The sequence below is a fragment of the Mauremys reevesii genome, linkage group 3, assembly GCF_016161935.1.
Source record: "Mauremys reevesii isolate NIE-2019 linkage group 3, ASM1616193v1, whole genome shotgun sequence".
Classification (NCBI taxonomy): domain Eukaryota; kingdom Metazoa; phylum Chordata; order Testudines; family Geoemydidae; genus Mauremys; species Mauremys reevesii.
Genome location: NC_052625.1, coordinates 134,027,337 through 134,041,235, shown reverse-complemented (window position 1 = coordinate 134,041,235; position 13,899 = coordinate 134,027,337). Strand labels below are relative to the sequence as shown.

General features: G+C 45.7%; 1 protein-coding gene across 2 annotated transcripts in view; it reads right to left on the bottom strand.

The window, feature by feature from the left end:
• Window positions 1-13,671, bottom strand: part of ASCC3 (activating signal cointegrator 1 complex subunit 3) — a 493,632-nt gene extending 479,961 nt beyond the window's left edge. For both annotated transcript variants that reach the window (XM_039531733.1, XM_039531734.1), the window contains exon 1: window positions 13,552-13,671. The gene's annotated coding sequence lies outside the window, so the exon portion shown is untranslated. The remainder of the gene's footprint in view (window positions 1-13,551) is intronic.
• Between the last annotated feature and the right edge of the window lie 228 nt (window positions 13,672-13,899).

The window sequence follows — 13,899 nt, the reverse complement described above, 5'->3', positions numbered from 1 at the left end:
GCCAGGAGGAGGAAATCTTGTACAAAGAAGGGGAGGGGGACCCAGAGGCAGAGGATGACTGGGAGGCCAAAGATGCATGCAGTCAGGAGCTCTTTTCTACTCTGGAGGACCCTAACCAGTCACAGCAGTCGGATCTTGGCGAAGCGCAAACAGGAGAGGAGGCTCCTGGTAAGTGGATCTGATTTTAGGAATTGCTGAAGTGATTTTTGGGGGCAGGAGGGTTTCAGAAAGCAGGTTTGTCTCCCACCTCATGCCTAGACTGAGCAGCGGAATAAGCTGTTGATAGACTCCCTCACTTCATGGGAATCTCCCTCAGAGATCTCCAGGAAACTCTCATGGAAATACTGGGCAATCCACTGCTGCAGGTTCCTCAGCAGAGCTGTTTTGTTTCTTACCCCATCAACGGTAACTTTCCCATGCCACTGTGACATCCCAGGGATGGGGGAGAGACCATTGCTGCACACAGGTAAGCTATATAGGGGCCAGGGCGGAAGCCACAGGCTTGGAGAAGACCCTCCCTTGATTCGCTGCTCACCCTCAGCAGTGAGATATCTTTCATAATGATCACATCCTCTAGAAAGTGTGAGGATAGGAATGATTATCAGGTCCCCCTTACAGTGCTGGCTCTCCCCAAGAGTTATGTGCCCAGTGTACAGCAGGGTCCGGGAAGAGTGATTTACCCCTGCTGTGATGGTGCTGCCCATGGGAGCCAGCTGAGGTCACTAATTAGGGTGAACTGCAAACAAAATGGGGCAGGCAAACCCCAGAAGCTGGTGGTTATTCCAATACTTAGATTAACCAAGCCAGCACAGAACAGCTTCTATAGTACCTCACTGGTTACTCAGAAGTTCAAACACTGCAGTTTCCTTAAAGTGCCCAGCCTCAGGCCTCCGTCCAGACACACACATCAGACATGATGATGATTACTGAAAATCTTATCTCATCATATAAAAGAAAAAGGTTCTCCTGATTCCCAAGGATCAGCCACATACCCAGGTTCAATTATAACTTAGATCTTACCCAAAATACACACTATTAGCCAATTCTTATTAAGTAAGCTAAAATTTATTAAAAAAGAAGAGAGAGAGTTGGTTAAAAGATCAATATACATACAGACTTGAATTCAATTCTTGAGGTTTAGATACATAGTAGAGATGAGCTTGTAGTTGCCAAAAGTTCTTTTAGAAATAGTCCATAGGTTATAGTCCAATGTTCATATTCAGGGTGACTCCAGTCAGTGACTGGGCATCTCAATCCTTACGGCTTAAGGTTTCCCCTTCTTGAAACCCAAAGCAGATCTGAGATGAAGCAGGATCGTGTCCCAAGGTTTTTATGCATTTTCTGCAGCCTTTTGGCAATAGGCTTAACTTTCCTTCTTCTAAACATCATGGCAATTAGCACAGGATAATTTATCCATTAAACAGTTCAGATACAGGTTACCACAATCTTCAAAGAGACATATAGACAATAAAACGACTTCACTCTAGTGTCTTCCTAAATGTTAATACTCCTTTTTTGATCTTTGACTCAAAGCTATAGGGATAGACAAGACTTGTTTGCTTACATCACAAGACCTGAGCAAACACCTACCCTTCTATCTCTAACAATGCAGACTTGCATTTCAAAGCTCTATTCATTTACAGATCTTCCTAACAAGTCTCTAAAGTTCGCCCATGGGTCAGGTCCCTTTGTGAGATAACTAACTCTTTCTGGCCCTGTCACCCTTCAATGAGATAGTAGATTAGACTCATAACGTCACACCTGCCCCGCTAACGTCACACCTGCCCCTGCGGCTACTCACCATTTTGGGGGTCTTGTGGGCTTATGTGCGCTTGCCTGGGGTCAGCCAGTTGGTGACAGGTGTGAGTGTACTGGCTGTGTTTAAAAGCACTGAATCAGTGTTCTCTGTGTTGCAAATAATATTGCTTCTGTAAAATGCAGCATTTAAACTTCACAGAGATGACCTTGGGAGCCCAGCCTCCCTCTTTGTTATCAGTGGCAGAACTGGCTGCACAGAATTAGAAAGCGGCCATGAAGAACTAAGGAGGACTTTCTCTGTGAGGTTATGATGCACTCCACTGCCAAGAAACAGGAATTGAAGGCGTGGCAGGACAGCGATAAGAGGAACCGAAAGGAGAATGCGGCACACCAGAAAGAAGCCACAGAGCGGCTCTTAAACGTTATAGAGCACCAAGTGGACACGCTGCTGGCGATACTAGCTCTTTAAGCCGATCAGCTCCACATCCACCCTCCCCCGCAGCCACTAATTGTAAAACTCTTTCACACGTGCCCCACACCCACATTGTTATCAACCTCCTGGCTCCACTCTCTACCCGCAGCATTCCGCTCCTTCCTCCTCACAGTCCAGCACTGTGGATTCCCACTACCCACTGCACTCAACACCCATCCCGCTGCAGTTCGGCCCTGCTGAAGTACAGGGAGTTTGAGATAGAGCAGAGATCTCCAAAGTCTTAGGCTAATGACATATCCACTGGCCATCCTTCCTCTATAGGTATTTGTTTGTTCAAGGGCACCCCTTTGCTAGTGCTGTGGTTGGTCTTTGCAATCAGATCTGTAATCCTCTCCAAAAGTAATGAGGAGTCCTTGTGGCACCTGAGAGACTAACAAATGTATTTGGGCATAAGCTATTTATACCCAAATAAATTTGTTAGTCGCTCAGGTGCCACAAGGACTCCTCACTGCTTTTACTGATACAGACTAACACGGCTACCCCTCTGAAACTTCTCCAAAAGGAAACTGTGTGGTTTGGGGGGTCTACTGCCCCATTCCAAACCTTCTGAAAGACAGGAAACAAAAGTCTTGAGTTAACCAGATCTTATTTTGGCATCTTAAAACCAATCACCAGTATATCCCCAATAAAGTACAGTAATGGATAAAGTAAAAGGCCAGACCTGGAGCTCTAGTCACAGCAGCCCTCTCAGTCCATTGAGTATAAAATCTCTGCTTCTCAGTAGTTTACAGAAATTGTTTCTCTACCCAGCAAAGCACATTCTGATTGCTCTCCTACTTTCTCCTGACCCAGCCCCAGCAATTCCAAAATGATTTTTCAAAGGCTCTTATAACAAAAGCAGCTAGAGCTAAAACAACAATGATGTAACTGCAGATTGTTAAGCGTGTCAAACACCAGTTTCGAATGGCATATGAGAGTAATCTCAGTTCATGATATGCCAGCTGCTACAATAATGTCAGAACTGAAATAGGAAAAGCAGCAAAGCATGTTAGGAAAGGAGTGTTATTTTTAAAAGGTGTGATGTTTTATAAACTACTATTACCAGAAATACCTCAACAAATTACAAATGCTTTCAGGACCAGGAAACGTTTCTTAGCATTGACCCATGACCAGTGAGAAGACAAAGTGTCAACAACGAAAAACGTATATCCCTCCTCTTGATGATTTATTTAATAAATTATAAACAAAATTAGTATTCTTCTGAGTATTTCAACTAGTCATCTTAAATTAGCAAATACACCAACAACATATGTGTCTTACTAAAATAGTTGTAATGCTTAAAAGTGAGAAAATGGAAATGGGAAGTAATCATCTAACATTAAAAGCAGTATAATAGCACAGGTGCATGTTTGAAAACTAAGCTGATCAGTTTCTATACCAGACACTTTTTTCTGTAACTTTGCATGGAGTTTCTTTTCTCAGAAAAGACAAATCTCATTTTAGCTGTCTTACTAACTGTATTTGCAATGCTAGATAGAGACTATTCCAGTACCCTAAAAATCAAGACAAATGCTGAAGTAAGTGTAACTCCTCCCATTGATTTCACTGGAAGCTAGACAGCTCAGTGGTTTGCACATTGGCCTGCTAAACCCAGGGTTGTAAGCTCAATCCTTGAGGGGGTCATTTAGGAAGCTGGGGCAAAAATCTGGGGATTGGTCCTGCTTTGAGCAGCGGGGGTTGGACTAGATGACCTCTTGAGGTCCCTTCCAACCCTGATATTCTATGATTCTATAATACATCAAGGTCACATGGTATTCAAGAGAGTTCATTGCAAATCTAGGTAAATTTACCTTCCCAGTTAAAGACAGCATGATTTTTCAGCTCTCTTTAGCTGAAGTTGTTCAGCATTCATAGATACATTCAGAATTAGCACACTATAACAAACCTACATACAATTTTCAAGATTTTAAGAAATACCATTTCATTTGGTGGGGGAGGTGAAATTACAGTCCACACAGTAGTACATTTCTCCAGTTTCCTTTTCTGGGCTAACAGATTCAAAACAAATGCAACCAAACACAGTCTTTCCACCCCACAGGGACTTGTCTTAGCCCTTATCTCCAGGACTGTATTATCCCTACAGCCCTTATTCTAGAGCTTCATAGCCTTCCCCAGGAAGTTACCCCAATCAGGCAGAAGACTTGAGATGGTTAAAGAGATCACTGACCTTGTGTCTCTCCTGTCTCACCCACTGTTCAGGAAACAGGAAACGTTATATCTAGGGCCATGAAAAATGTGTCACAGAATATGAAATAAGCTCTTGAAAGTTTATCTCCCCATAGCTGCTGGGAGTGACTTGTCCTTCCCCTGTACGGCCACTCTGGAAGGGGCGTGGGGGGTTGGAGGGTCAGACCCACCTCCAGGTACCTCCCTCTGCTGCAGGAAGATCCAGTGCTTGGCAGCAGCCCCAGAAGTTCCTTCAGCCGGGGGAGGCTTGTGGTCCAATCTCTCCCTTGCTGCTGGGAGTGCCCCAGACAGGGGCTCCTAGCTGCTAAACCCAGCTGGGCTGGGGAGGGACAGGACTTGTCCTTCTCCTGCACAGCTGCTCTCAGGGAGGAGATCAGCCCCTGAGCTTCCTGCAGCATGAGGAGTTACACGGAGGTGGGTCTGATCTCCCACCTAAGAGCAGCCATGAAGGGAAAGCATAAGTCCAGTCTCCTGCTGGCCCAGCCAGGACTAGCAGCTAGGATTCCCTAGCTGGGGCAATCCCAGCAGCACAGGGGAGATTAACCCACCTCCATCTCCAGGAACCTCCTGCAGCCACAGGAAGCTATGAGGCTGCTGCCTTCAAAGCCCAGCTCTGAAAGCAGCACAGAAGTGTGGGTGGCAATCCCATGACCCCCATACAACAGGTTTGCAACCTCCCTCTCTCTCCTCAACAGCTCCTTTTTTAGTCAGGACCACCATGGATACAACACACTGAAATTTCAGATTTAAACATCTGAAACATGGAATTTTCAAATCCTATCACCGTGAAATTGACCAGAATGGACCGTGAATTTGGTAGGGCCCTATTTATATGCAGCTGCCTGCAGACACATGACATCTCCCAGTGTTAAAGAGCCCAAGGGCTGTAACAAGTGCTTGTGCCCTAAGACTCAGAGATTCTAACATCTCTCAACATTGTTATTTTACTGTTACATGCTACCAAGAAATCCATTCCGACAGTTTGTGACAAAGGAACCACTAGCAATGCTGCTTAACAGATGGACACGCAACAGGCTGAAGACTTCCGCACTTGCTTTTTGAGCAGATTCATTTATTCACCAGAAGCAATTGTTAATCTGAAACAGATTTAAACAGTATTTGCAAGCATGCTGTATAGATGCTGATTTCCAAAATTATAAAAAGACTAAGTTAGAGTCCCCTTGTCTCCTCTTGTTTTATGGCACTGACAGGCTGAGCAGCACCTTCATCACATAACATGCCAGCTGACTGGCAAAATGGCAACTTCCTATTTCGTTATTTTGTATTATATTTAAGACAATTTAAAATTAGCACTGATTTACTCTTCTTTGTACTGAAAGGAAGTGCAGCTTTCTTTTAAACATTGCAATGTGTGCTAACTGGAAACAAATCTACCAGCTGCTGCCGACTCCTCCTGGGCAGCTTGCCTGGATCACTGGCAATATTCTCATGAGAACACTTTAAAGATACCTGTATAATTTCTCATATAAAAAGGTTTCACTATATTTTGATCACAGTTGCTAAATGTAGGAAATAAAGTTATTCCAGGAAAAGGGGACTGTCTAGATTTACTATGAATGGCTGAGACACTAAGGGAGAAATGGCTCTTGGGATCTCACTGAGTCAGATTAACAATTTTCATTTGTAAAAATGTTTGAAGTGTATGTTAGACATTTATTGATGCCTCCTTGGAATGCATGTACAACTTTCTAGCACAATGGCTATTTCTATATGTGTCAAAGTATATTTTGCATTGACTGCTGTATGCTCATTCCTTAACAACACATACCTATTTCAAAATTAGAAAATTTCCAACAAGAATTTAACACTACTCTCCATACAAGATATAATAATTTTCAGAGGAATATTTTTATGAGTGCACCACAGTACAAGGAAATATCTATCTTCAGTACTTATTCACCCCCGTTACTGTAGTATGCGACCACCACAAAGTCTTGTGCGTCTTTATCTTCACAACACCCCAGTGAAGCAGGGAAGTAATATCCCCATGTTACAGCTGCAGAACAGACGCACAGAAAGATTAAAGGCTTGTCTACACCAGTGATTCTCAACCAGGGGTATGTACGCCCCTGGGGTTACACAGAGGTCTTCCAGGGGTATTCAACTCATCTAGATCAGGGTTTCTCAACCTGGGGGTTGCAGCTCCAAAGGGGGGGGGGGGAGTATAGGACAGGTTTAGGGGAGTCAAAAGTGCAGGGCCAACATTAGGGGGTGGCAAGCAGGGCAATTGGCCTGGCCACAGGTCACAACCAGGCCACAGGTTGTCTCATGAAGCTAAGTTACATGTTTCAGCCCAGCTGCCTGGTACTCAGGTTTCAGACAAAGCTCACAGCGAAAAACAGGCTCAAGTATCACACTGAAATGCAAGTATAATATTTATATTCCAATCAATTTATTTTATAATTATATGGTAAAAATGAGAAAGTGAGCAATTTTTCAGTTATAGTGTGCTGTGACACTTTTGCATTTTTAGGTCTGATTTTTTAGGTGAAACTTGGGGTACTCAAGACAAACCAGACTCCTGAAAGGGGTACAGTAGTCTGGAAAAGAGGAGAACCACTAATCTACACTAGAGCCTTAGCCAACATAATTATGCTGGCACAGCCCCCTAGTGTTGACACAACATAAACCAGCAGAAGTTCCTCTGCCATAGCTACACCACCTCCCTTAACAACATTAGGGATCATCAATAGGGGTTCTGCCAGCGGAGCTACATCACCTAAGGGTGCAATTTTCTCCACACTCTTAGCCAACACAGTATGCCAGCTAAACTTCATAGCTTAAACCAGGCCCAAGTCACTTGCACAAGGTCACACAGGAAGTCTGTGTAAGAGCAGGAAATTGAACCTGGGTCTCCCACACCTCCAACTAACACCCCAACCACCAAATCATCCTTCCTTAGAAGGCATTATACCTCTGAAAACCAAGAGGGAATATCTACTCTAAAAGACAGAATTGCAGGTTTCAGACACTGCACCACAGAACATGAAAGACTATGCCAGGGGCTAGCAGAAAGGCAACCAGACTGGGTGGCTCCAGTAGCCTGTTGCTATGAGGAGGTTTGGTCTGCAAGACTTGAATAAATTGCTGAATCAAATCAGGGCCGGTGTAACCACTAGATGAAATAGACAGCCGCCTAAGGCGCCAAGATTTCGGGGCGCCAAAAAGTGGTGACTAAAAATTTTTTTAACACTACAGTATTCATTGTTGAAAGTTTATAATAAGCAATGCTCTGGTGGGAGGGAAAGGAAAAGGGAGCAGGGGTGCAAGGTGGAAATTTCGCCTAGGGCGAAAAATATCCTTGCACCAGCCCTGCATCAGATTGACAGATACCAGTTCAAAGAGGACTGATCAGACTACGCAAATAGGTCATTTCAAACCAGCTTGCACTGTACATTAATAGGTATTATCTTAAATTGCTTTGTAATAGGATACATATCTGGAGTGGAGGGTTTTGGGGTTTTTTTCCTTTACCCTGACTTAAAAGACCACTTCCGTGTTCAATAAAAACACGATAGTTAAAAAGTGTTTAATGGAAAGCTCAAATATTGCTACCAAAAGCAATTTACCAGGAGAATCTCTATGCTGTTATTTGGCATAATGAAGTTTGCCAGCAATTTTCTTTAAATAGATCAATTTTCTACTCAAGTTATATTAGGAAGTACAATTAATCAAGTATTTAACGGTACTCAAAAGAACAGCAGTCCCTCAATATTACAACTGCAATTTAAGATTTTCTTAACATTTGAATACTGTGTATTTTTGTTGTGTTACATGAAATAGACTGTATGTGTTCCAAAATCTAAAACGCATCTTGATGCATGCCATTTAAACTTTAGTTCTATGGCGCTTACTAGCCAAAAAAGCTTATTAATAAGTGCATTTATCAGTTAATACTCTGCTATTCAGTGATATTAATTCCAATGTCCAGTTACTATATTCTTTCTGGTACTATTTCTGGCAATCCGCCAAACGAGACGTGGTTATATTTTTAGGATTTTTCATGATGTGTTAGTTCTAGCATTTTTTTCATATTGTATTGCTACACATGAATTTGTTAGTCTCTAAGGTGCCACAAAGACTCCTCGTTGTTTTTACATTAAATTGTGTTCAGTATTTCTCTAGCAATATGTCACTACTACTTCAGAAACTTTCTACACATCCATACATTTGGGGCACATTGCTTGGTAAATGTAGTCCCAATTGGTGAAATAAAATAAGGTGTTCTCAGCAATCTCATATGGTAATCAACCAATGTATTCTTTAAATAAGAACACATGTACTGAAGTCAAAATATAATGCTACTCAGCACTTCTCGCTGCACAATGCATTAGCATCAACAATAAAGTCAACATTTCTCTGAAATAATATTTATTACCTTATGCAAGTTTCACTGCAAGTATTCAGCAGACGATACTGTATGATGAACAAAAGAAGTGGCTCTTATTTTAAGAACATTTCAGGAGTACAAATGTGTAGGAAAAACAGACAAGTTTAACTTCACAAGGCTAAAATGATTTTTTTTAATGAAAACTTAAAATCTGCAGTTGTTGGCACTCATCCAAGGAAAGTCTCCTATTTGTTCTGTGCAAGTGGATTTTTCTCTCTCTGTTTATAAGTGCTCTTTATTCTTTGTCATTCCTTTAGCTATATTCAGATGTTTTACTAATTACATGGAATTTAATTAAATATCAATAAATGTACTATTTAAAATGTTCACCTGCTCATAAAAAGCACTTCTCTGGCAGCAATTTATGATGTAACAATGGGCCTTAAGGAATCACAGCACTTAAAGCAAATTAGAAAGGGGTTCAATGCACAATGGAATCTGGCATCTATATTCCAAGAATAACTCCTTAGAATTTATGAGGCTGACATAAATGGTGATTGTTTTGAGACTGCTGACGAGATCTTCAGAGTTGCCCTGCATGTAGTTTCCCATTACCTCTACAATATTGGTTGTGGAAAAAGTCCACTCCCCTTTTCAGCACTTAAGTCAGAGATATTTTAAAACACAAATCATTTGTTGTTTGCCTTGAAAGATAATTCCATGGATATTTAATAATATTACTAGAACATGATATACAGTTGACAATATTCAACAGTTTCAGCCTCGCAGGGAGCGCTGAGGCTCAGGGCTTCAGCCCCACTGCTCCGTTACTGGCTTCTGCCCCTCAGTGTGGGCCAGGACCTCAGGGCTCCCCATGGCTCCACTCCCGGTTTCAGTCAGGGGAGGGTGCACCAGGGCTCAAGCTGGGAACAGAGACATGGGGCTGAAGCCCTGAGTCCTGGCGCTTGCCCCAGTCTAAAGCCTTGATCCCCACTGCTCCTGAGGGTCAGAAGCCCCAATCCCTCCCTCCAACCCCATGGCTGCAGCACCAACCCCCTACGGCTGAAGCCCTGAACCCCAGGACTAAAGCCCCAATGCAGTACAGTCTTTGCTGTTTTGTTTTGCTTTTTCGGTCTCCCCAGCTGCTTGATTACTTCCAGTTCCACAGGGTGGCCAGTTGACCAGTAAGTCCGTAACTCTGGTGTTCGTATCTTCGAGGGTCTACTGTACCCTGCTTTAATGTCTCCCAGAAGTCCCTCCATCTCCTCCTGAAAACTGTTTAGTTTGGTCTCCTAACATTTTTAGTTGTCTTATATTCTCTACAGTTAAAGTCCCATGTTACAGACTCACTCCTGTTACAGATTGAGAACTGAATGAGGTTCCTCCAGAATGTCACTACAGCTTCTTTAAACAAAGAAGATAGATGGGAAGAGCACATCTAATAGTGCTTTAAGAGAAGTGATATTTCCACTACAATTTAAGTTAATTTGTCTGCTAGGAACAACAAACTCACTTCTATTCCATACAAAGCAATGAAGAACACCTGCTAAAATCCCGAAATATTAAAAACTTAATGTGTTTTATTTTACCTTCTTAAGCAATGGTAACAAGTTTAGGAACCCTCATAACCAAAAGGTAATAAATATGTATACATTAATAGCTCAACTTAAATGGCCCAACTCCGGAAGTTTTAACTTTGGCCACATATTGTGATAGTCACATGTAGGATCAATGAGTCTTGAAAGACTATAGGATACACCAATTCAAAGCAGCCCAAGATCCTGCCATAACAGATGCAAAACCTGCACACATCTCCACTGGTGCAATGATCCAACACCTCCCCCAACATATCTTTCAAGTGTCCTGTATATGCCTATCACAACATGTGGTATACCTCATCCAATGCAGCAAGTGCCCAACAACAACTATGTGGGTGAAACCAAACAATACATTCTTAAATGAATTCACACAGAACAATGATACAAGGCAAAATACACCACATCACCTGTAGATGAAAACTTTTAATAGAATGATCACTCCATGTTTGACCTCTCAGTCCTTGGCCTCAAAAGAAACTTGCACAGCACCTTCAAAAAATTTTTCTGGACACCAAACATCACAGACTCAATAGCAGGGGTCAGCAACCTATGGCATATGGCTGACAGTGGGCTGAGCAGGCCAGCAGCTGAGACCCCGGCTGGCAAGGGGCCAGCAGACGGAACCGAAACCCAGCCGGAACCCAGAGCTGGCCAATGCTGGGGCGCAGCGCGTGGCGCACTCCCAGCTGGGGGGCTGCTGGCTGCTGGAACTCTCCTGCAGGCTGGCGCTTGCAGCCAAAGCAGCAGGCAGTCAGGCAAGTGAAAGGGGCTGGCGGGAGGCGCGGTGGAGGTGTCCGCGTCCCAGCCTGTCCTGCTGCCCCTCTCACCACTGTGGCTGGACACCAGTGCACTGCAGGCATGTACCGTCCCTGCGGCCCCTGGGGGAAGGGAGTGGCAGGCCAGAGGGTCTTCTGCAGGGCCGGTTCTAGCGTTTTTGCCGCCCAGAGCAGCAAAAAAAAAAAAAAAAAAAGCCACAATCGTGATCTGCAGCAGCTCTACCGCCACCGCTTCAGTCTTCGGCGGCTGGTCCTTCTCTCAGTGAGGGACCCGCCGCCGAAAAACCGGACGTGCCCCCCTCCTCCGTTGGCCGCTCCAAGCACCTGCTTGCTGGGCTGGTGCCTGGAGCCAGCCCTGGTCTTCTGCCGCCACCCCCATTTGCCTGTAGATGCAGTGCCCCCACACAGCTGGCCCACAGCTCCCTTGGCAGAAACAGGAACAGCGTCGGGCAGGGACCCATCCACCATCCAGGTAACCCAGCCGCAACAGCAACTGTCCCAGGCCAGCCCCAAGTCGCCGTCCCCCCGGGACTTCCCCCTACACCCCGCAACCTCCTGCCCTGAACCCCTCACGCCACTCAACCCTGACTCCTACACCCCCCATACTCAGAGCCCTGATTCCTGCACCATCCACATCCCCACCCCGATCCCCCCGCATCCCAACCCCTTGCTCTGAGTGCTTCCCCACACACATCCCAGGCCCTGAGCTCCTCCGCCCTGAGGGGGGTTGTAATACGACAGTACCTGGGGCCTGGGGTACCAGCAGCCAGCCCGGGGCTCTGCTCCTGGCCTCAGCCACTCCCTGCTGTGGCGCACATTGGAAAACTCAGCAAGGAAAAGGATCACACTAAACTGATAAGATAGGCATTTTAATTTTATTTTAAATGAAGCTTAAATATTAAAAAAAAACCTTATTTACCTTAAATACAACAATAGTTTATTTATATAATATAGACTTATAGAGAGAGACCTTCTAAAAACATGAAAATGTATTGCCAGCACACAAAACCTTAAATTAGACTTGAATAAATGAAGACTCCGCACAGCACTTCTGAAAGGTTGCCAACCCCTGCTCAAAAGACACTAGTTTTATGTCTCATTACAATAATCTATAACCCACTAACTGCCCTTCCTCCTACTACAGAAGCGTTAACTGCCCACTTAAACAGTCTATTGCAACGTATGTTAACTCTTTGTGCTTAAAAATCTGTTCCATCTTGTGCTTAGCGTCAGAGCCAAATACCTTTCCCATACCTGAAGAAGAGTTCTGAGTAAATCTGTCCCCTTCATAAACACTAAACTCACTTTCTCTTTTTCATATCCTGGGACCAACAGGACTTCAGCACCATTGCAAACAAATTTACATTTGGCATAAAATCCAAATTTTATTTATAAACTTTTGTAAAACCTGACCAAGTTTTTTTAATCTTTATTTTGTTTTAAGCTCCAACTGCATATTCCTCAGTAGTGTTTGAAATCCAAACATGAGAACACTAAGACCGCCAAAGTGTTCATACAACAGTTTCGAAAGTGAAACTGACTTAATTGATTGATCATGGCCAAGAGAAAGGAAACGCGAACAGTAAGAGCTCTAAACTGGATTTTTAAAACGTTTAATGTCTAATAATCCATACTTGTTAACAATTTTAATAAGGACATTGTTCTCAAATAATTTTCCGTTGACACTGTCCCTATAATACATCCTACCCTCACAAATATGCCGGCGGGGGAAGCAAGCAAGCAATCTGGAAGCCAGGGGCACTAAAAGCTCACAGAAAGCAGCCAGTCGAGACACCGGTGACTACACAGAGCAAAGGCCCCAGCACAGGCTGCACGAAACTGACAGCCCAGTGCCGGCGGCTGGGCACGGAGCGGCCGGGAGGGGCCCAGAGGCCCCCACACAGACACGCTGGGACAACTGCGGCCGGGCTCCGCTCCCGGCTCCACGGAGCGAGCCGCTGCCCCCAATCTCCGGGGAGCGTCACTAACGAGCGCCCCAGACCCTGCGCACCGGCCGGGCGAGCTCATCCCCGCTGCCCAGGGCGGTGGGGGAGGGGGGGGAAAGCGAGCGAGGGCCCAGGCCACCAGCGCCACTGCCGTTAGGGAAACTGAGGCACGGGGAGGGGCGCCGGTTATACTCAGCCCTGCGGAGCGAGCGCGCCCCACCAGCCAGGCGGCCACAGGGCTGCGGGCCGGGCGGGCTCCGAGAAAAGCCGCGTCCCCCGCCGCCCCGTGGGCAGGAGAACAAAGCCCCCACCCCCGGGAGGACGGGACACCCGGCTCCAGCGCGTCCCGGCTCCGGGCTCAGGAGACCCATGGCGGGACCTGGCCGCCAGGGCCACATAGGCACTGCCTGCCGCCCCCTCCCACGAGATCCCGACCGCTCACCTGCCTTCCGGCTGCCGCGAAGAGCACAGCGCTAGACGTGCGACACTGCCGTAAAGCGAGGGAGAGCGGGAGGGGGTAGCTGAGGGAGAGCGATGGGTAGATCCGCCGGAACGCCACGCCCCCGGCCCGGCCCTCCGCACTGTTACGTTCGTACCGTATTGACCCTTCCCCACGCGCAGCACCCTGCTGGCTGATCCCGGCTCGCAGATAGAGACCTCCCTGCTCCGTGCAGCGTTCTCCAAAGCGCACTGCCCTGCTGTGCCCCATCCAGGGCCAGCTCCAGGCCCCAGCACGCCAAGCGCACGCTTGGGACAGCATGCCGCGGGGGGCGCTCTGCCGGTCGCCGGG